At 44.8% G+C, this 23,943-nt stretch overlaps 2 long non-coding RNA genes across 4 annotated transcripts in view; one reads left to right on the forward strand and one right to left on the reverse strand.

Annotated features, from left to right (window-relative positions):
• The window catches only part of LOC119049901 (uncharacterized), a 237,696-nt gene that overhangs the window by 180,157 nt on the left and 33,596 nt on the right, over window positions 1–23,943 (reverse strand). The window lies entirely within an intron of this gene.
• Window positions 13,215–14,073, forward strand: LOC128628535 (uncharacterized). The gene is made up of 2 exons (XR_008392955.1): window positions 13,215–13,431; window positions 13,725–14,073. It is a non-coding gene; the product is annotated as an uncharacterized LOC128628535 (long non-coding RNA).

The raw sequence follows: 23,943 nt of genomic DNA on the forward strand, positions 1-23,943 counted from the left end.
GGGGTGCAGGTTTGGATGCTGGCTCTGCCCATTCCTGTGCCCTTGGACATTTCCGAACCTCCTCTTCGTCTTCCTCTTCCATGCAGAGGAATCCGAGCCGGCTTGAGGGGCTACGAGCACAGCTAAGATTGACGACCTGTCAGGAACACAATGGCACTGGGAACATGCTAGTTTCCTCCTCGTCCTGAGCAGCTGGACAGACGCAGGCAGTATCGGGACGTGGTTGGGCCGCAGATGTCACGTTTCACTGCATTCCTGCCCATCACGTGCCGCTGGCCTGGGCACTTTGCCCACTGCAGCCTGAATTCTCCTGACAGCTGCCCCGCTCCCCTGCGTGGCCTTGCCCATGACTCCTGTTTGAACCAAGAAAAGCCTCTGCTCTGCTCCAGTCACAAAAAATAACAAGAGTGCTGCAGTAGGTGTCGATCACAGCCACCAGCCCCTGTGAAAGTCTGGCTTCTGGATCTCTACCCCAAATCCATGCCAAGATAGCAAATTAATGTCCTCCTGTTCCCATAAATCCTGGGTTACTCCTATGCCACTGCTCCACCTGGCAACAGCTCTGCCACCCCCTTACTTTGTGACCAATGCCACCAATCCAGCCTCTGAGGCACAAAATTGGCTGGAGGCAGGGAAACGGTTTCCAAGCACCTAACACCCTGCAACCCAACCTTTCCTAAAAATATTAACAGTGATGCTTAGTGAATACAATGTACCTGAACTATTCTAAACTTACTTAATTTTCACCAACATGTTTTGAGGTAGTAACTGTTTCTATCCCCATTTTACAAAAGGTGAAACTGAGTCTCAGGCAGTGAGGTCTGTGTCATGGTGGTGTAAGACACTCCTGCTTTCTTGTCCCACTTTTTGGTAACGCATCTAGCCTTGAACAAAAGTGCCTCGGTGGGAGCTGTAAGACCCAGCACCATAAGCTAAGGGACCAAGGAGGCCTCTCATTTACCTGTGCATCCAAAAATAGGCAGAGACAAAAAACAGGCAGAGACACCTGAGCCTCTGAGAGTTTAGTTGATGGCCCAATGCCACAGAATGGATGAGTTGCAGGTAACGTTTAAACCCACTCCTGCAGCTGCCAAGTTGTATATTTTTTGTGTCCCCACCATGCCACTGACTCCCAAACCAAATGAAAGAGGCAGCCGGAACCCTGTCAGAGTGACACTATAAAGTAGAATTGTCCCCAAAAAACTTAACTTCTACCACACCAAACCAAACACAATGAGCAAAGCAGCGGCCTGGGTGTTCCTCAAAGGAGAAAAAGTAGAAAGCGTGGTCAGTCACCTGCTCTCTGCCACCTGCTAGGAGCGTGACCCTGGACCTGCCTCTGTGGCTTCAGGCAGACCAACACTGACCATCAGGATTGCAGGAAACAGCTGCCATCTGTGCAGCATGTCCTCGGTACCAGGCACTGGCCTGAGCATTCTATATAATCACAAAAAAATCACAGCTCTTTGCCAAGCTCTGAGATGAGAACTTTCCCCTGTATTATCTCATTTAATCTGCAGAGCAACCCTACGAGACAGATAAAACTATCCTCTCCCCCTTCTAGGACTCAGATCAGTGATGCAATTTTAACCTCAAGTCATGCAGCTAATAGGTGATGTTGGTGGGATTTGAATCCAACTTGTCTGACACCGAAAGCCATAGTTTTTGTGACCAGATGACTTATAGCGCCTCCTGCACCACAAGCAGGGACAGATGCCAGGAACAGGCAATGCTGTTTTTCGCTTATCCTACTGCCGGTCCATCTCCAGTTACTTTTTTTACCCTTCCCATCATCAATCACAGTGTGACTTAAACAGGTCAGGGAGAGGGGTCCCCCGCTGCCTGTGCATGGCCACAGCAGCCCGCTGCCCGCAGAGTCCTTCCTGTGGGCTTCATGGCGACATCTGGGGAAGCCTTATCTTTGAAAACAGACTGATCCACTTGGGGAAGGGGGTCCCCGTGATTCATTTTGTCATAGCCCCAAGGCTAAATGGGTGGCCTGGCAGCTCCACGTATGTTCTCTGAGCTGAAAAGCCAACTCCAAGGGCTCGGTTGGTTGGACAGGTTGGGAAATCTGAGAACCACACAAGCATCAGGGAAAACTCCGAGAGCGGTTGCCTATGTTGAAAGAGCTGTATGGCCCAGAGTTCCTTCTCCCTTGGATAACTTACAAGCTGCCCCCTCTTTCCTGTCCCCTCTTTCTCCACAGCCGAGTAAACCAAGAAACTCTAAGAAGCTGGCTTTTCCAGGAAGGGGGAGAGGAGGTCCAGGTTCAGGAGTCATTTGTCTCAGGACGAAAGGTCATTCAGAAGTCACTGACCTGCACGCCGAGGCAGGTCTCGCTGGCCCGGGTACAAATCCTCCTAATCCTCTGCACCGTCCTGCCGGCCCCAGCTGACTGCAGAGAGGAACGTGGATGGAATCCTCCCAGTTAGAGGAAAGGCATCCAGCATGACTCAGTCAGGGAGAGCACTTCTCAGAGGAACCGTTCAGAAGCCGCCACAGTTTGGACTGAAGACCCTTCCAATGAGAATGCCTTTCTGTGAGGTTGCCTTTGAGCACCAAGTTCAGCACCTTACACTCATTGTGCTTCGCTCCCTGAAAAGAGCCTCTAACATTCATTTAGAGCTTATCAGCTGAATTTCACAGAAGCAGTCATTGCTGGGACAAAACCACTTTCACGCGCACGGCAGACAAGGCAAGGATTCCATTCCTTACGCTCAGGAGGACGCCCCTTCACCCCTTACTGTGTGCTTTGGGCTGGACCAGTCACCAAGGGTGTACTCAGCTGCACTGCGACATGTCTAGACACCGCCTGGTACATGTTCACTGGCCTTCAGTCGCACTCGTGTAGTTTTCTTCCCAGGCCCCTGAGAGACAGCTGGCTTTGGCGCCACAAGGGTTTGATTTAAATCCCAGCTCAGCCACTTTATTTCTTCACAATCCAAAACAAGCCCCCTACACTTCCTGGGCCTTGGTTTTCCCATCTACAAAATGGGGCTAGCGTTACCTCTTTTGAAAATTCATTATAAAGCTCAAAAGAGATAATATAAGAAGCAACTGGCACACAGTAGGTACTTCACCGATGAATGCCATAGGATGAGGACACTACAGGCCATACCTCACAAGACCACCATGAGGACTCATTAAGACCCTTCTTTTAAAATATTTACAATAGTACCAAGAATAAAATTAATCCACAATATGCAACTGTGTTTTTATAACCTGACCATTAAACATTTCTGGACCATTTGTATTCCTAAAATTTCAATTTTTGCCACTTTTACCCCTCCCCCCAAAAAAGGTAGGAGAAGGATAATACCATTCTGAAGGAAATTTTTCTAAGTTTTTTGAAGAAAAGTAAAGCATGTGGATTTTTCAGACTCTGCCTTGGCATGAGACATAAATTCTCATTCAATCCCCATGATACGTTTTGGAGTAAGTACTTCCTTCACTGGAGGGTAAGTAGAAGAGTGGTTAGGAACAGACCAGGTCTGTGCTCTGGTTTGGCCGCTGAGCTGTGTGATCTAGGGCAATTGGCTTGACCTCTCTGGGCTACTTTCTTTGTCCAGTGCAATGAGAACAATGACACTTGTAATGGGATCATGAAGATTAAGTGAATTCATATACACCAGGCAGTCAGAAGAGTGTTAGGCACACAGTAAGCACTTCATGCACAATGGCTCCCATCACGTCTTACAGGGCCTGAGACAGCAGAGGTCTGAAGAGATTGGTTGACACATCCAAGTTCACATGCTGCTGCTAAGTGCAAAAGCAAAATTTAACTCCCAGTCAAACTGACGTCAAAGCCACTGGGATGTTTATCCCACTATTCCTTATCACATATGCAGTCAGAAGATACCCAAGACCTTTCCTAGACAGAAAAGATGAGGCCAAAGAAAGTGGAGTCTGGGCTTTAGTGGTGGTACCTCTGGCAGAAGAAAGAAAGACAGCAAAGGGGAGCTGGTTTGGAGAGAAAGATGCTCAGTTACACTGTGGCAGCAGAAGGTAATTCTGCAAACAACGTTTCAGGCCACAGTGCTGCTTGTGAGTAGAGCTGGCATTCGAACCCGTTTGAAGCCTGCCAGTGGGAGAGTTCCAGACATTCTGTTTAAATTTTGGGCAGGGGAGGGGGCTCCCGGCAGCTGTACGTTTCTGCGGAGCTGGTTTTCTTACGCACAGACCCTCCCTGGGGTCCAGCCCTCTGGGAGGCATCGCCCCAAAGCGCTAAAGCAAACACTGCCGTGCCTTTCTGCCAAGCCCAATGCCTTCGGTTCACAGAATGTGAAATCCTGGCGCGGGAAACAAAGCAAAGGGGAGGCAAGGCAGCGGCTGGGAGGCCAGGGCGGGGCAGGGCATTCAAAGGCTTCATGTGACTCTCATCAGCGCTGGGATTAGCAGTGATTAATTTTTCTTCTGCCTGTTTGCTTGAACGTTGGGCACATATTGCTTCAGTGATTAGAATAGCTGTTGAAACAAAACAGCTAAGACACTGCATGTGGTCACCTCTGGGCTGTGGGATTACTGGTGATTGTGCCGGTGCCTCTTGGTGTGTTTTCTGTTTTGCTACATTTTCTGCTTTCAGCGGGTAATGCTTTTCGGATCTCACAGGAAAAAAAGAACACACGTTGTTCAAAGTCAAACGAGAACGATTTCACGTGAGTGTGAGCTCTACCCACTCGGGCCTCCCTGGCTCCTGTCTCAACATGCTGAAGGTGGGGTTAGGTAATGGCCACCCTTTGTGAGAAGAAAGGAAGAGAAACACTTGCCAGAGGGGGTGGCCGGTCTCCCAGGGGCATCGGGCACAGGTCGATCACTCTGTCACCAAACTCATGGGGTTCACACCTGAGAACCACATGGAGAAGAAGATGTGGTTGTCATAAGGTAGTTTTATTTATTTGCAGCAAGTGAAGGGCGGGGGTGCATATCCAAAGCTGTGCCTCCCAGAAGGGAGGCTTAGCTGTTGCTTCTATAGACTAGTTGTTTAATTAATTGCATGTTGATTTCTTCTTTATGGTTGGCTATATTTACCAGGTTGGGTTCCTATCAAGCTCATCCAGTGTACAGCTGATCTGAAGAACACTGTGCCATGCGATACTATTTAGCAAGAAGGGCCTTTAGTAAGAATGGCCTAGACCTTGAGAGCCTAGCTAACAATTCCACCAGCACTACCAAATTGAGAGGTAGCTGTCTTTTGTTGCTGTTCAACTGACTAGCTTGATTCATTTTTACCAAATTTTTTTTTAAATGTGTTTCCACACAATCAAAATTCATGTTCTGTCAATGAGCTCTGTTCTTCAAGGAAATGTTTAAGTTCCTTAAAGAAATCTTTGAGGGCTGTTGATTCAAATGCAAACATATGGGAGCTCCTGGGGATGTCATTTCCACCAGGAAAGAAGAGCCTTGGCCAAGGTCAATGGGCTCATTTTTGTGTGTGTGTTTCTTCTCTGGAAAGAAACAGAGGAGAGGAGAGGGGTGGAGAGGGAGAAAGGAAAGGAGGGAAGGAAAGAGGGAAGAAGGGAAAGAAGGAAGGAAAAATGGAAGGAAGGGAGGGAGGGAGGGAGGGAGGGAAGAAGTGAGCAATGAAAAGTAAGGAGAGTAGTGCTGATCATTAGAATGCAATGGTAATAGTATTTAGGACAAAAGGGATCAAACAATGGCTCTTTCCAACCCCCCCTCACTTACCAGATGGAAAAACTAAGCCCAGAAAAGTTAAGTGATTTGCCCATTTTAAACAGTTGTACGATGATAGAAGCAAGATCAGAAGCCAAAATTCTCAGTTCTGGACCTGGCCCACTTTCAAGTCTATATACTCTGCCTTCAGGCGCAGGAAGGTATGTGTGACCTGCCCTGTTGATTACAAAGGCCTTGACGTTTAAAGGATTAAGCATGAGGATGATGCCTTGGGAGTAGTCCTTCAAAAACAGTCCTCTTGCCCTGGCTGGCATGGCTCAGTGAATTGAGGGCTGGACTGCAAAGCGAAGGGTTGTTGGTTCAATTCCCAGTCAGGGCACATGCCTGGGTTGTGGGCCAGGTCCCCAGTAGGAAAGTGTGAGAGAGGCAACCACATATTGATGTTTCTCTCCCTCCCTTTCTCCCTCCCTTCCCCTCTCTCTAAAAATAAATAACTAAATCTTTTAAAAAACAACAGGTCTCTCAAAAGAAGTAGATCAGACAAGGCTGGTGGAAAGAGTGGTCTGTATCACCCATGTGACTCAAACTGGCTTAGAAGTAAGAAAAGGAATTTTGTTGAAAGTGCCATGGTGTGGCTGCCTTCAGAGGAAGCTGCCTGCCAGTGGCTAAATTAAATCACAGAAGGTCCAGTTTCTCCCCATCTCCTTGCTCTGCCTGTGGTAGTGACATTGTCTTTGTGGCCCTAAGTCAGAAACCCTCAGCACATCCCTTCCCTTCCCTGGACCACAATTCCCTGATGGCGGTGGTCACTGAATGAACTCTAAGTGCCCTTCCACCTCTAACAGTATCTCTCAAAAGGTGGACCACAGTCATCTTCATTGGCATGGCCACTCAGAATGTTTGTTAAACCCTGTTGTTCCTACTGCATCCAAGCTCAACTCCCACCAAATCATAACCTCAGAGGAGCCCAGGAATCTGCGGTTTCAACCAGCTCACCCAGAATAGCCTTGTGTCCACTGATGTTTGATAAACATTTGTTCACAAGACAAGAGCCGAGAACAAAGAGCAACCGGAGGCTGGTGAGCCCTATTCTGCCTGAGTGTTAAGAATCGTTTTTACATTTTTAAAGAGTTGTCAAATAAAATACTCACACAAAGAAGAATATGAGACAGAGACCTTACATGGCTCACAAAGGCGAAAATATTTACTACCTGGCTCCTTACAGAAAAAGTTTGCCAATTCCTTGCCTGGAATAATGAGGTCATTGGGTAGTGAAAACAAAGGCAAGGGGTGGATTTAATCAGTTTACAGGACTGAGGAGGCCAGGAATTCCTGGGAGCAGGAGTTTTCAGTGTTCCATCAGCTCCATGGAGAATCAAGCAAATAAAAAAATAAAATGTGCTCAAGTTCTGGAATTTCACTTAAAAAACGTCTCTTCCAGGGGACGTCCTGTAGCCTCTGGGTGGGCCGCCCAATGTCTAGTATCACCACAGGGGTAAATAAGAGCCAGCAGAGGTAAAGGCCCAGGAAAGACAGAGTCAGCGGCAGTCCCCGATCGGAAAGCCACCAGCCAGGTCTCCTCTGTACCGTGGGGACCATTTGGAGACCAGCTGGTTTTGGCTCCTTTCTACTCCTTCCCTCCAGCTGCTGGGCAAACCCAATCAGCTAAGGATGGGGCTCTCAGACAGTCATCCTGGGTCAAGAGGTAATTTCCCAGGGACTTGACCAGGAAGAGATCACAGTTCTTTTCAGGTACCGGGCAGGACAGGCTCTATGTTAGGGGCAAGAGTGGGCACACCCATGGCTTTGAGAGTTGGACAGACGTAAGGTCTTGTTCAGCCCTTGAATTTAATCACCGTGACTTTAGACCTGCACTGACTAAGATGGTCGCCACGAGTCCCACGTGGCTACTTTTATTTAAGTTCACTAAAATTAATAAAATTTAAACTTCAGTTACTTTGTCATGGTTTGTCACAGGAGTAGTGACTGGTCAATTCACTACATGTGGTGAATGGCTATCCTGTCAGACTGTGCAGATGCAGGACATTGATGCCATCACAGAGAAAGTGCCCTGGACACCTCTGCTGTAGCCGGTCTCTGACAATCATTTCAAATCCACTCTCAGGCCTTCTGTCCACCACCCTATGGCCTCAGCATTCTAGGCTCCATTGCCTTAATGTTTATCAAACATCAACCCGGCCCTCAATTGGCTCATTTGTAAAATGGGCATAACAGCATGTCAGGACTGATGTGAGAATTACGGGAGACAGAACAGGCAGCACAATGTCTGGCCCACAGGAAATGCTCAACAAATGGCTCTTCTTGTGATTGTGCATAAAATCTTACGCTCATTATTATTGTTAATACTCTCCCATCTTCCTCTAGGCCAGGGGTTCCTGAATTCTAACAGGCACAAGATTCTCCTGGAGGGCTCGTTAAACCCGACTGCTGGGAGGGCCCCCATTCACAGTGCCTAGTTCAGTAGGTCAGGGAGCCTGATCATCTGCATTTTTGACAAGTTCCCAAGTTCTGTTGATGTGGCCAGGCTGAGAACCACACTTTGACAAGTGCTCTTCTGGATGGCTCTTCTTAAGCCATTGCCGCCTGCTTGGCGGGGAAGTTGCTTTGTCTGTTTGTGTGAATGTTGTCCTTTTCTAAACATACCATGCTAAGTTATCCACCTGCCTTCTGCCCCAGAGACCCCCTTTGTCTGCTGCTTTTCCAGCCCCAGATCAGACCCTGGCAAACCTGGACAACAGCTTTCTTCCAACTTTCCACCTCTGGGGTTGTCACTCATTTCTCCGGGTCTCCTGCCTCCTACATTTTGTTTACTGTTTGTTTGCTGTAGCACGATAGTTATTTGTTTCCCTGTCTGTGCTTTGTAAAGTGTATGAGCTATTCCTCTGCTGGCACCTAAGGCCAATTTCTGTGATACATCAATAATTTTTAGATGGTACTCAGAGAAACAAACAGCAGTGAACCACAGCATGAGGAAGTTATTACTTTCAATTTTTTCCAAACTTTGATTACATCAGGGGGAAAGCCCCAGCCTGGGGCCCATGTGTCTTCACCCCTTGCTAACAGCCTTCCCGCTCAGGGCCTGAGTCAGGTTATTTGATCGTCCTCATCATCACCATCATCAAAACAATGGCAGCTTAAAATCAAAGAGTGCTTTCTCTGTGCCTGGCAGTGTTCTAATGGCTTTCTCTACATTTCCTACACATATTACTGATTAAGCAACTAATTCAGTTAATCCTCAAAACCCTATGAAGTAGCTCCCAGATGAAGAAAAAATTACGACTCCCAGATGAAGAAACTGAATCACAGAGAGGTTATGTGACTCACTCACAGTCACACAGCAGGAAAGTGGGAGAAGCAGGGTTTCGGTCCAGGCAAATGTACCCTTAACCACAGTGATACTGGGCTAGAGTTTAAGGATGCTCTTTTGTTTTACCCTTGTCTTCTATTTTGGACAAATATATTCATTTTCTATTTAGATGGCGATACAAAATCTCTTTTGTATGTTATATGCCAATTATGTCTCAGTTTAAATAAATGATAGCTCAAAGAAAGACAGCTTTAAGTGGGACTACCGCATGGCAAAAAAGTGAGGCAAGTGAAGCAGAAACACTTAGCACATAAGAGGAGAGCTGGTTCTCGGATGCGACGGCAGCTGGGAGGATGGTGTGCACAGACTGAGGTTCGGGGGGACTGGCTCAAGCTGGCTGTGAGCGTCCCAGGGGCAGGATCCTGTTGGTGTCAGGCAGGGTCCAGCCAGGGAACAGAAGATGGCACACCCAGCAGCTTCATTGGAAAGAGTGTGATGAAGGCAGTGTTCACAGAGGTGCGGGGAAGCAGGGGGTAATAACATGCCAGGGACTGGCCGCAGAGGGAGGCTGTTACCACCCTGGAAGGAACAAGGGGAGAAAATGATATCACCAGATTACGGAGAGCGGAGAGCGGAAGCCAGCTGTGGCGGTGGAAGGGAGGTCAGCAGACAGAAACTGTAGCCAAAGGGCAACCAGCTACGGGGGCGGGGACCTGTTTCCCTTCTGGCCTGTAATATCCATGCTGCCACTCCTGCCATGGATGGGCTCCAACTGGAGGCCAGAGGGCAAAGAGCCCAGTGATGCCATCAGTAAAGGTCAGCCTCCCAGACGCAGAGCAGGGCAAAGGAGAGCGGCCGGCAGAGAATAACCAGTGCGGCCTGATAGCTGGGGCAGTGTGGTACACAGAGGGTGTTGCTCTGAGTTAACTGAACCAAATGGAGGAATGGATTTCCAGTAAAGGGTGCCGTGCGGTCAAGGCAACTGGACCCTGGACCTCTGGGGTTTCACTTCCAGCTTATCGGGGTGAGTGAATCATCAGATTTCGGTGACCTCTCGGGGCTTGAGTCACACACATGCAGGAGGAGCTGAGTTGCTGGTGCCTGCTAAGTGTTTCAAGCTGTAATTATATCCTCCACCTCCTCAGAGTGTCTAGACTAGATTGCGAGAGCTGGAGAAAAAAAAAAAAACGACTGCAGCCTTCTGTGGCCCTCGAACAAATGGGAGTTCCTGGCGGAGGCCCTTTTCCCAGAGTGCAGAGGAGCAGCAAATCCCCAAAGCAGCAGCAGCCTGGGCCAGGAAGATGAAGAGAAAAAGGGAAAAGACGTGCCTGGCTGAAGTGTCTCAGAAGGAAAGATTCCAGTCAAGAAGTGGCTGTTGGAGTAGGAAGGGATCGTGTTGTGTTCCCCAGAAAAACTGCACGTGACTTGCCATCAGTAATATTAATAAACGCTTCATATGCACCACACATTTGTTATGAGCCAGATGCAGTGCTAAGCATCTTACATACTTGGCTGCATTTCATCTCTGCAACCACCCTATGAGGCGAGTCCTATTCACCTTATTTTCGAAAAGAGAAAAATGGAGCTTAGAAAGGTGAAGAAAACATGGTCATAGCTACAAATGGTTGAACATTTGATATGAGCCTGGCACAGGGGAAAGAGCCCGTCAAAGGGCAGAGGGTGCTTTCTAAAGGGCGACCAGCTTGACATGAAAAGTAACCAGCCGTCCTCCCCACTCCTGCGCCTGGAGGCCCTTGATCCCCGGCTGTACGTTCCTGTATCAGCGACCAGTACCCAGGAAGGCAGAGGCCGCTCTCCACTCCATTCCCCTAAAAAGTATCTTCCTCACCTTTCTCCCAGGCTCTCTGCCCCACTGACCAGGCAAAGCCGTGTGGGCCCTCATCCAACCTGGTGCCGTCATGACTGAGAGGCGACCCGGCTGCCTTTTAACAGGGGTCTCCAACGATGGCATTTCCCACAATATTAAAGAACTTAGTTACCTCCTCGCCTGACTTTTCTCTAGTCTCTGCTACAAATACCTTTAGTTTAATTTTTCATTTTAAAGGGTACGGGTAAAGTAACTGGCTCAAAATAGTTCTTCACTAAAGAGTGATCGCTATTATTTGGCAACTATTCAGACGGTGCCGGAGCCCGGCATCACAATCTGGAGCTCACCCCTGTCTCGAGAGGACAGGCTCACCTGCATTTGCGGAGCTGCCTCATTTAGTGAAAAAATAAAATACGAAAGGAAAAATGGAAAAACAGGATGATGTCACATGTGATGTATTTGAGATGTGTCATTTAATAAATCAATGCTTTAAACATGCATATACCTGCAAACCCACAATAAAATTGTGCAACTGACAATATAATAATAATTACAAGACTCACTAAAGACAAATAATGCATTGAGCCTGCACTGGGTAGGCAAGGTGGCCTGGTGAGGAGACCCGGCTGTGCAAGACTCTGCGATGTGCACTCTTCCTTCGGGCACGTCAGTGAGGCTCGGTGACTCACTGCTCTCATTTGGAGATTAAAACAAAAGTCTAAAGTTAGTTTTTGTTGCCAAATTGCCTTCCTCAGACACCTCCCCCCTTGACCAACACCAATAGGTTCTGCTTGCTATTAATCTTTACTTTTATTTTTTTGAATATCAGCATTTTCCTGTGACTGGGCTTCCCCGCCAGAATAAAAGTCATACATACAACTGCAACTTTTTATGCTTATAACAGACATGTAACATACTAATTGAATGACTGATATTTGTTGAACATCAAGGTTTTATTAAAAGTTCTAGCTTAAAAAATGCGCTTTTCTCCACTGTAACTTGTCATTTTTTTCTTTACCCTACCAAAATATGCATCTATTCTCCATACCTAATCCATCGTATGAAAGAAGAAAACCTCGAATCCATTTTTTTTCTTTGCTTTCTATCCAAACCCTTTTGAGCGAGGGTATCACCCTTCCCTCCTCTCCCTAGAAGCCTGGTGTGGCTCCCTCCACAGCTGCTCCTTTCATCCCTCGCAAGGCAGACACCGCCTTGCTTTGTTATTTCAGTTGATCCAACGTGACTAAAGCATCAGATGCACTTTCTCTGAACATTCAACCTCTGATCACTGAGAAGCATGAGGTCTGGATGACGGACTCTGGCAAGAATCTTCTCCCATCTGGTTCTAGTTCAGGGCTGGCCTTTGACGGGCCTCCGTCTCACACCAGGACTCTAAGTGGGTGTGGAAGCTGCTTGGCTCTCTGGCAAGTTGAGTGGGTCCATGGAGAGCTGTTTATTTTTCCAAACAAGAGCAGTGAGGTGCTGGTGTCTCAGCATCATGCAGATTTAAGTGTATTACCAAATTCTCCCAAACAGGTGTGTCTTATTTGACTTAAAGAACTATCTGTTGTTGTCGGACACAAAGGTTCTCCCAAATTATGACCTAACTTTGAGGATATAACAGTAGTTTTAAAGACAGAAGCAACTGGTGTCTCCACACATTGTTTAAGGATATCGTAAAAGATCCATGCTATCTTTGCTGTTTTCTCATTCTGTTCCCTTTGGTTGAAGCCAATATTTCTTGTCTAGAAACAATAGCCTCCTAATTGGTCTCCCTGCCTCCTTTCTCACCCCTTACCATCCTTCTTCTTTCTACTTGCTGCCAGAACGATGTTTTTTTGGATACACACACCTGAGTATGACCACCCAACCCCTGCCCCTTGTTCAAATACCTGCAGTAGCTCCTCACTGCATATAGGAGAAGATACACAGTCCTTAGCAAACATACAAGGCTCACTGTAACAGAGGGAGTAAAAACTGGTGGAATCTATAAATGGAATTCTTTTCTTCTTTTTAAAGAAGCTGAGGCACACCAGACATAGCACGGTACACACTGGGTCCATGGGGACAGTTTAAAGCCCTCACTCTAGGTGTTCACTCTGGCCAGTCCAAGTGCAGGCACCTCCATACTGCTTGCTACTCCAGCCTCCTCGCCTAGCTCATTATTTGTCTCACGGAACTTGGTTCCAAACTGGTATCCTCCAAGCATCTTTCCTTAGTAGGGAGTCTGGGTGAGGTGTCATCATCACCCTGGCTCTCAAAGCCATCTGCAGTCCCTATGTGACAGCAGTGACCACACTGTCACTTGTGGGACTCCTCCCTTGGACCAAGACTTCCTTGATGAAAGTGAATATCTTACTCCTCCTTGAGCAAGTAAGAACACAGAATAAACGTTTATAGTGGGCATGTGTTTTGTCTAACCAGGACCTCCTCTTCCCCTCTCCTGGAAAGAGCAGCTGCTGGCCCACCTCCTCTTTAAGGAACTGCCCTTTTTCTGCACCTTCTGGTCTTGACCATGCTGCTAAACCAGATGATTCCAGCCCCATCCTAGGGGAGGGCACATAACTCAAGTTGGACCAATCAAATTCTTTTACCTGGAAATGTGAAAGGTTCAAAAAGGCAACTGGAGCTATAGCATCAGGTGAGAGCCCTCTAAAGGGACCACAAGCGCCCTAGCTCCTGGATTTTAGCCTTCTCAAGGCTTTGGTGTCAGTGAGCTTTAGCTGTGTAACAAATAATGACAAAACTTAATAGCATAAAATCATATCCTTTTCTTTATCTCAAAATTCTGGAGGTCAATAATTTGGGCTTGGCAAGCTGAGCATTTCTCCTGGTCTTAGAAGGATTTGCATATGTATCTGCGATCAGCTGTTGGTGAACTGGAGGCTGGGGTCTTAGGGTCACCTCAGCTGGGATCATCTCTGTTCTCTACAGTGTCTCATTTTCCAGCAATCTAGCCTGATCTTATTCACATGCACCTGGGCAGAGTTCCAGGAGAGGGAATGGAAGCACACGGGGCTTGCTGAGACCTGGGCTCACGCTTCAACATCATCATCTCCACTGTATGCTATTGGCCAAAGCAAGTCACAGGACCAGCCTGGATTGAAGAGAGTGGGAACTAATATCTACTCCTCGATGGGATGAGCTGCAAAGTCACAAGGTGAAGGGAGTGGATACAAGAGTGGAAATGTGTGGTCACATCTGCAAACTACCATGGCTTTGTTGTTCAGTTTCCTGTTGGTCTTCCAATGCCTTTCTTTTTAAATAAAGGTACTATACATCAGCTTCTGCTGTTTGCAATTTAAAGACCATAACTTATTCATACTTGGGAATGAATCGATGAGGATATGCTACAGTGGGCCCAACGTCATCCAAGGGAGACTGTTACGAAGAGGGGAGGGGAGAAGGGTGGCAGACCTTATCATGGAGCTGAGGGAGCTGCAGAGTGTGCTGTGTGCCGACTGTCTGAGCGCACCTCAGAAGTCATGATACTGCTTTCCCTTCCACCTCCCTGACTCACCCACTGTGGTCACTGGCCAACAGCTGGAAATCTCTCTGAGGGCCAGGTGTGGAAGAATAAGTCTTCCACTTGGAACTGCTCTCTTGTCACCAGCTAAATTGAATTTGAGATCCTGACTGTTTGCATTAGGTCACTATCCTCAGTTGTAGGTTAATAGAGCAACATTTTATATTTAACATTAGTTTAAACACAGGACATAAAGTTTTTAAGGAAAGGTTCTTTCGATAATGGGGAAGTCTAAAGGCTGAAGGGATCCTTAGTTATGGCCCAGTGTTTCCCAGTTTAGTCCTTCTCACCCTCCACTTCCCACACCTTTCCAATAAAGTCTCCATTTCCTTAGGAGTGGACCATAAGGGTGTTAGGAGAACAAAAACAGTTTCTATAATTAAATAACACTGAACTATGAATGATTAATATCTCATATATGCCTCAGTTTCGAGGATCATTTATAATGTTATGAGGCAGATTTCTTAACTCAGAAATATTTTTATGAGTAAAATCCCAGAAAATATGAAGGAGAGGTCTTTAGGCAGTTATAGGTGGGGGGGTTGTTGTTATTTTTTGTAGTGGTGGTGGAGATACAAATAATGAAAAAATAGTATCTGTGTATAGATGGGAACAGTAGATTTTTGTCATGCTTAGAACTTTCTCTTCTTTGAAAGTCATGGTCACCTTGGCCTTCAGACTATTCCAGAAGTTGGTATAGTAATTTATAGTAAATACGGATGAAAATGGAAAGTTCCTCAAAGTTTTTGCAGCCTTAAACCCAACATTTGAGATTTAACTAGCACCATCAGATAAAATGATTGCCCTGAGGTTCTTTGAGCAGTTCTCACCATCTGCAAACCACAAAACTGTCACTCAAAGTGCTGAGATTCACATCTTTGCGGGTGGGACAAGGAGGAGCTAATATCTGCTCTCAGTAAGGCTCAGGCTCGGGCCATGCGCCAGTGCAGCCAGATAGGATCTCCAGGGCTGAGTGGGACGGTGCGATGCTCCCTGTGTGGGAGGCCTCCTGGGGGGGCAGACTGGTGACCTCACTGGGAACATGAAAACAGTTCAATTAAAAAAAAATACTTATCTTGGAAATGATCTGCCTGAATTTGAGACCAGTGAAGGGATTGTGTTTCCAACACCCTTTCAAAGAAAAAGGCCATTTTCCATTAATCCTGTACAGGGAAGAAATCCCACAGTGCTTCTACTTGACTAAAAGATGATGATTCAGGCAAAAAGGATCTCTACTCCAGGTCTACACAAAGACACAGTAAGGGAATCTCCCTTAAAAGAACCAATTAGAATGTTTTCCTTCTCAAACCAGAGCAGTGATGTGCTCTTGGGAAGTACAAATCTGGGGAAGACCCAAGCACACACGTAACCTCAACTTTTGACCTCTGATACTTTCCTTCCCTCTGGGATTTCTTTCACGATTACTTCAAATGCTGCTGATGAAGACTTAGAGTGTCCCAGTGTCTAAATGCAGACAAAGGAACAAAGGCTGGACATTTCAAAAGCACCTTTACCTAGTATGCAAAGATACAATAGGCAGATTGATGTCAAAACAATCTAGAAGCAATATCAGGCTGAAAGCAGGCTTCTGATCTCCCCCACCCCACACCTGTTTCGTTCTGTTCTGAGCCCTGTTCCTTGCCTAAAGGGCTCTCTCAGCAATTCTTAGTCCCAGGCCCTTGAGCATGTATCTTTCAGGAGACTGGGAGGTCCAGCCCTAGTGACAGGTATGTTGGTGGGGATTTCATATTCTATCAACATTCATATAATATTATCACCTTTGCAAGAGATATTTACAGAAAATTAGCTCATTATAGTGGGCAACATCTCTTCTCTGTTTGGCATATAGCATGTTTGGGCCCAAGGCCTCAGTTTAATTTGCAAAGGGTTCTGGCTAAAAGCACCTGAGATAGTGTAGCCTGATTTGGCTTTACCTGAGGTCTTCTCTCGCCCACAAGTTTCTTAGCTTCTGGGACTACAGACATTTCTGCCAATCTAATAAAAAGCTCCTTTAGCTTTCTGTCCAAATGAAAAATCCAACCCAAGACAATCAGACTGTGTGTTTCAGAACCTTCTGTGAATATGACAAATCTTAGGAGGCCCCTGGCTCCAACTTTGCTTGGAGAGCTGGAAAGCTCATACTTGAATCTGCCAATCTCCCTGAGTGAGTGTGCAAAACTTTTGGGTGTATAAATGTTTGAGTCGAACTTTAGACTGGATTCATTTTATTCTTACATTTCTCTCTGGAATTTATCTCTTTAAAACTTTTTGCCCATTTCTAACTGCATAGTTTTGTCAGCTACCTTAATTATATTTTTCCACCACCTTAGCATCAGAAAAATTCTCTAGAACTTAAAAAGCAGTTTCTGGATTTCTCCTCAGGCGGTGCTCTTCTTGATAATCTATTATCTGAGTGGTTTTACAGCCCTGTCGGGGCAGAGGCTAACTTGTACATTTTTGTGTGGTTAAGATAGAAATAATTCCTCTCCATGGAGCAGGTAATCTCAGAATTTATGACTTCTGCCAAGGCTGGACAACAACCAGTTCTGTATCTGACTTACCACTTTTAACCTAATATTGGACACCTGGCTTCTGAAATGCTATTTGAACTGGTTTTAATACAGTATAATTTCCTTCAGTAATTAATAAGTGAAATATCACCTCTGACACACCTTCTATGTGTATAAAAGTAATTTTTTTAACTTCTGAAAAAGTAACCATAGCAGCAAATAGGAAAAAATGGGCAACACTATGTATTTGTCAAAATCCATAGAAATGTTCAGTGTCAAGAGTGAGTTTTGACATGTGCAAATTAAACATAAACCATTTAGGAAGTCAGGGAAATCCCAGATGGGATGCAAAAGGTGACCCCCACAAAAAAAAAAATTCTACCTGAACTGCAAATGTATGAAACATAGCTCCGTGAAGGGGGTGGCGGGGGAGTGCTGACCTAAGTAACAAAGGCAGTGGCATCTGTAAGACTAAGGGAAGCAGTAACTGCACAGAGTACTGTACTCTAGTTGATCAAATTGTTTTCTACAGGAATATAGGTTACAAATCTCCAAACACTCCATACATATATAGTGGAATTTATAATTAAGTACACGAATGGCAGATGATGCAATCTAGGTTTCTTACCGTTAGAGAGAGTTTATAAAGAAGCACAGAAAGGAGGCTGGAAGAGAATTGGAGACATTAGTATGAATTCATGTTTGACTAAACACAGCTACAGATAGTTACATAGAGAAATAGCAGACACATGGGTCACTGTACATACATAGGATTCCTTCTCAGTCCGCTGAGAGGGCCCGGCACTGGCAACACTGCAGTAGCAATGAACACACCTAGCGCACAGATTTTGGTTTCTAATACTATTTTCCAATAAAAGAAAATAAGGCTTTAGAACTGAGGCAGAAATTCTGTTAAGATGAGCCTGAAGCATCTTGTAGAGTCAAAAAGTAAGCAGTTCTCCAATAAGCGAATGAATGCATGCATGCATGCATGCATGAATGAATGAATTAATGAATTAATGAAAACATGGAGCTGTGTCAAAGGGATGCAGGAGCCAAGTGGCCAAAGGGATGCAGAGCTCCTAATGGCCAGAGCTGAAACAACTTAAGCAACGAAGCAAGTGGTGTAATATTAGATTATAACTCAAGTACAAAATAAATTCTGAGTCCATACTGACATAAATAAATAATTGAGCAAATAAATAGGAGAGACAAGACAGAGCTTACAGGCAGAGGGATTTCAAATAATGTATGTAAATACTCTGCCCTCAAGGAGGTGAAGCTAACACATGACTCCCCAGATCCTTAAATGTGTACTCTCTACAGTGCCTTTCTTACAAAGAATACAGTATGAAAAGGGAGTAGGGGAGTAAATTTACAATGGAGAAACCTGACAAACACTACCTCCGCCAAGATATCAAGGTCAACATCGACAGTCATAAATATGTTAACAGTATGTACCTTTTATATAATGTGATAAGAATGGTACTTTACCTCCACACTCTCCCTCCCATAAAACCATAACCCCAGTCTAATCATGAGGAAAATGTTCAACAAATCCCAGCTGAAGATGAGTTTACAAAATGCCTGACCAGTATGCCTCAAAACTATGAAAGTCATCAAAAATAAGGAAAATCCAAGAAACTGTCACAGATCAGAGGAGCCTAAGGAGAATGGCAACTAAATGTACTTTGGCATCCTGGATGGGATCTTAAAATTAAAAAAGAGACGTTAGATAAAAAACTAAGGAAGTCTGAAGAAACTGTAGTTTAGTCAATAATGATGTATCAGTATCAGTTCATTATTTATGACAAATATACCACAACAATGTAAGCTATGAAAAATAAGAAAAAGTGGGTGTGTGATATGCGGACCTCTCTGTGCTATGTTTGCAGTTCTTGTAAATCTAAAACTATTATAAAATAAAAAAATTATTGAAATAAATAGGTGTTTCAGACAAACCCAACAGAGAAACATTCTGCATGTAAAACATTTGTGAGTGTCATGCAAAAAAAAAAAGAAAGAAAAACTCAAAAACTATCACAGGTAAGAGAAGACTAAGGAAACAGGACAATTTTTTTAAATGTGAAATCCTGGATAGGATTATGAAATTTTAAGAAAAACACTAGTGGAAAAACTGCTAAAATCCAAAAAGAAGGCTATAGCTTAGTCAATAGCAAGGTACAAATATTAATTTCTCAGTTTTGGCAAATATACCATGATGGTATAAATGGTAGGGAAGGCTGGGTGAAAGTATGTGGGAATTCCCTTGGGGTAAAGGTATATGACAACTACTTTTGCAAATTTTCTGTAAATGTATAATTATTCTGAAATGCAAAGTTTTTAAATTATTTTCTTGAATAGGTGAACCATGAGGAATAATGGCTATGTACGGACTGGAAGTAAGGGGCACTGTCTTCCTTTAGCCCACCGAGATGCAAAGCTGCCATCCACAGAACTAATATGTTTTGAAGAAGGAAATGATCACAAGCATCTAAGGAAGATGGACTGAAACACAGTGATTTCCGGTCCCGCCCCCCTCCCCCCCACAGATGGGCAGGTGTAATCATCTGGATCATAAATCTTTGGCTAGCCTAGGCCAAAGCACAGAGAATTCTGCTTTTCTTAAAGCTCTTGGGGACAAAACATACCTCTCTCAACAACCTCGACAAGCGTGGTCTCTTTCAAGCACTGGGTGTTAAAGATAGGGACACCACTGTTCATGAGATATTCCCTACATCTGCCCTTTCCACACACAGGAAGCCTAACAGCTCTAACCTCGTGGACATAGGAAGAACAGCTCTTATCTCGCTGACCAGTGAGAAAGCCAGCCTCTCCAGGACGGCCACAAACAGCCAAGATCCGGCAGGGACTAGAAGGAGCTTCTGATCCTTGCTTGGCTGAGTGACTCCTCCAGGCTTTTCCCAAGGTAGCAAGAAATAGGTTTCCTGGAATTGTTTATGAGGATGCCAGAGGTCAGCCAGAGTTCTCAGCCTGAACAGTCATTTGTTTCTCCTTCCTCACTGGAGTGATAATACCATATGTCGCCCCAACAGAGCTACTTACACATACTAAATGCCCGTAATGCGCCAATGACAGTGCTAGATGCTAGACAAGAGGGTGTGGCTTTGAAAAAAAAAAAAAGAGAAAGAAAACACGCTGGGTTGGCCAAAATGTCATAGTTTTTTTTCATAAAATAAAGACATATTTTTCATTTTCACCAATAACGTTATTGATTTGCATATTTTGAATATGTCAGCAATTTCCCTCCATGTGGTGTAACATTCATTGTTCTCAGTTTGATCACTATCAACTTCAACTGCTCTACCTGACTGTGGCACATCGACCGTGAGAAATCTCCAGCATGAAACTTCGCACCACCTTTGACATAATTGATCAGTCACAGCACCTTCTCCATATACTGCTCCAATGTTTTCTGTGTGTTTCAATTGCATTTTTACCTTTCATGAAACCTTAAAGCATAATATGTTGAAAATGTTGCCTATTTTCTTCCATCTTCACTATTAATGTGGCTACACAAAAATTCACCAATTTTGATAAGGTTTTTTTTTAAATGCACACTGACATAACAGCTGTCACAAAACAGTCTAACCAAATTGTTTTGAATGAAGTTAAAGACAACTAAATGCTACTAGAGCCATCTTATGGAAAAAAGCTGAATGAACTTTTTGGTCAACCCAATAACAGTAATAATGATGGTAATTGAAGATGATGATAATAGTAAATATGTGATAGTATATATTTGCAACAGCTCAAGCCCAATACTACAAGTACTAATCCAATTCTTACAACAATTAAATGGGAAACATTATATTATCTCTACTTAATGGGTGAAAAAACTTTTCTCTCTCTCGGATGCAAAGATCAGAGTAGCTTGTCTAAAGTCAACTAGGAGGCATCCAAGTGGCTAAGAACATAGTCTTTGAGGCCCAGCAGACCTAGAATCAGTGTGACTTTACCAGCTGTGTGACTTTGGACAACTAAGGTCATCTCTTTGTCAGGCAGATAAAGAGTAAGGATAAAATCAGCACAAATTTATCAAATGCCTTGGTCCACTTAATAATGTCTCCTACAAATTTGGGGGTAGAAGGGGCCACACAGTGCCCAGAATTTGCCAAACTGTGCCAAGGACCTTACAGGTAGGGACTCATTTTGTCCTCAAAATAAAACATGAGATGAGGACTTCCTACTTTACTGAGGATAAAATGTATGTTCAAAGAGGTTGAGCCAATTTCTCAAAGGTCACCCAGCAGGCAAGTGGTCCAGCTGCAGTGGGAGTCCAGCTCTGTCTGCTCCAGTGCCCTGAGTCTTAAATACTCAGCTCTTTACCACTCACCACTCCAGAAACTCCAGGCAGCTCAGTTATTCCAGGTAACATATTTTTCATTTTAACTGAAGGCAGAACCTAAAAAGATTCACCGTAAGTGGTATAAAGCTGGCTGATGGAGTCATATTTGAATTCAGTGGGCCCTTTAATAACTGACAGCATACACCTTAGAAAGCAGAGAACCTTCCCTGGGAAGCCAGAGTGCATTTTGAAGAAGAAGGAGTGTAGAGGTCAATGGGGGAGAGGAGAATAAAGGTTCAAGAAGTCTGAAGACCAACGAACAAGTTTCTTTTGGATTCTAAAGCAAACCTACAATTTATACAACTAACCTGGCCTTTGGTCAAGCCTCTACCAAGAAGACAATGCCTTTCGGGCCTCAGAGAAGATTTAGGGTAAAAACAAAGATGCTAAATGGATTCCATCCCCTACACCAACCTCAATTACTGGTAGTAGCTCCTGAAAGAGTTGTATTAAGAAGGATCATGAATCTAGAAATTTCTCTTCTATTTATCCAAAGAATATGAAAACGCTGGTGCAAAAAGACATATCTACCCTAACGTTCATAGCAGCATTATTTAGAATAGCCAAGACACAAAGGCAACCTATGTGTCCATCAACAGATGAATGAATCAACAAGATGTAGTATACATACACATGAAATACTACTCCGCAATAAAGTAATATGGAATATTACCATTTGTGACAACATAGATGGATCTTTATGGTATTGAGCTAAGTGAAATAAGTCAAAAAAGAAAAAAAATTGAATTTCATTTACATGCAAATATAAAACCAAATAGTAACAAACAAACAAAATAAACATATAGATACAGAAAACAGAAAGGCAGTTACCAGAGGGGGAAGGGTGGGGGAAGGGCGAAATGGGTAAATGGCATCAAATGTATGGTAAACAGGGGAAACTAGACAACTGGCGGTGAGCACCAGTAGAGTTTACATGTATTGAATTATAATGTTGTCCACTTGAAATTTACATAATGCTTAAATAATGTTACCTCCAATCAAAAAACTAAATTCATTGTTTTTTAAAAAAGAAGGGTCACAATTCTACCCAGGCTCAGCTAGGGGAAAAATTAATTCCTTGCTCCATTAGCAATTTCTGCCACAAGCTGTGCGAGGAGAAGGAGCCTCACATGTGCTCAGAATTTGCCATTCCTGCTTCAGGGGACGTCTCGGCTTAGACATACTCTGCAGGAGGAGTTAGCCGAGCTCAGGTCCAGGTAGGGAGCTGAAACGTCCCGAAGGCGCCCTGCTTCCCAGACCTTGCAAAGTAGGGCAAAACAGCACTGACAGCAAGAAAGGGCCTAATTTGAATTCCTTTGGTTTTAATTATTTCGAAAAAAGACACAGGCCATCAACGCCAAGATCCTTTAGGAAGAATGAAAATCCAAAGATATTCGGGCCAGCTGGAGGGAGTGGAGGCGGGAGTCCTAGCCAATTAGTCTTCCTTTGTGACATGGTCACCCTTCACCCCACCCTCCAGAAGCCTTAATAACACTCATGTGTCAACAGGATCTCAGGAGAGGGGAAAAAGCGGTGAGCCAAACCTCAAGAGGGAAGGGGCAAAAAAGCAAAATCTGGAATTTCGGCTCAAAACTGGACCCTTGAATGGCTTAACTGCTGTTATTATTTTTTATAGCGCTCTCCCTGGGCTTTCCTGACCACCAGGAACTTGGCCTCAGAGCTCAGCTGGTCATGTCTTCCCTCTATAGCCTTGCTATTGCCTTGCCAAACAGGCTCAACCACCATCTCAAAGTCTACAGCATTCCACGTCAGACCTCCCCAAGTCGGTCAAACTTCCCAGGGCTAGACTACTAAAGGGAAAGCAGTCCTGCTGTTTCCTTTCATAAACAGTTTTTACAGGGTGCCAAATGCCCTTTAAGGAGCCCAACAGTCCGAAGGAATGAATTGTCTGGGTTCCAGAAACCCCAGCCTGACCCCGAGGCAAGAGGGGGCAGAGACCCAGGCCCGAAATTGCTCTCCAGGGAATCTGCCTGGTTCAGGCTGCCAGAAGACTCTGAAGGTACCACTAGCATTCATCTGAGAAGGTTCTGCTGGGTCCTGGCAGGAATGAGCCGGGTCTCAACAGGGTGGTAGTTCTACAGAGGGTGGGACAGGAAGTTTCTACCACGTGCCTTTTAAAGAAGGAATCTGTTATATCAAAAGCCTTTGTGTTCTATTGAGCACCATCAGGAATCTGTATTTACAAAGGTGAGCCTGAAGCCGAATTTGAAGCTAGAAAAGACTAAATGGCTGTACTTGATAGAATAAGAATAAGGCGGAGTTTGGGGGCAGTCCAGGACAGAAGGTGAAAAAGACCAGCAGAGCATGTGGTCCAAAGCTAGGACAAAGCCCCTAGTGCAAGGTCTGAGGACTCAGGGGGAGGGGTGTCTAGGGAAAGGGATTTCTGATGTTCAATCTGAAGTTCTTCGCTTTTTGATAATACAAACTATTCTCCTATTCCCCAACCACGTCATATCATTTCAGTAAAATCTAGTAAACACCTGCATGGCTCTTTGTGAGTGGGGCTTTGTGCAAACCCAGGAAAGGCTGGGTCTCACTCCTGGGTTCAAGAGAAAAATAGTTGGCAAACTCAGGTTGCAGGGCTTAGGGACCAGGAGGACATGAGGTTCAGTCCCTAAGAACAGACTGTCTTCCAGTGCTTTCTCCATTTCATTCTAAGTGGAAAGTCAATTGTATTGATACTCTCTCTCTCTTTTTAATGTTCTTCTCTATATTTAGGACATATCA

This window comes from Artibeus jamaicensis, unplaced genomic scaffold (assembly GCF_021234435.1).
Source record: "Artibeus jamaicensis isolate MK-2021 breed Jamaican fruit bat unplaced genomic scaffold, CSHL_Jam_final contig_797, whole genome shotgun sequence".
In the NCBI taxonomy this organism is placed as follows: Eukaryota; Metazoa; Chordata; class Mammalia; order Chiroptera; family Phyllostomidae; genus Artibeus; species Artibeus jamaicensis.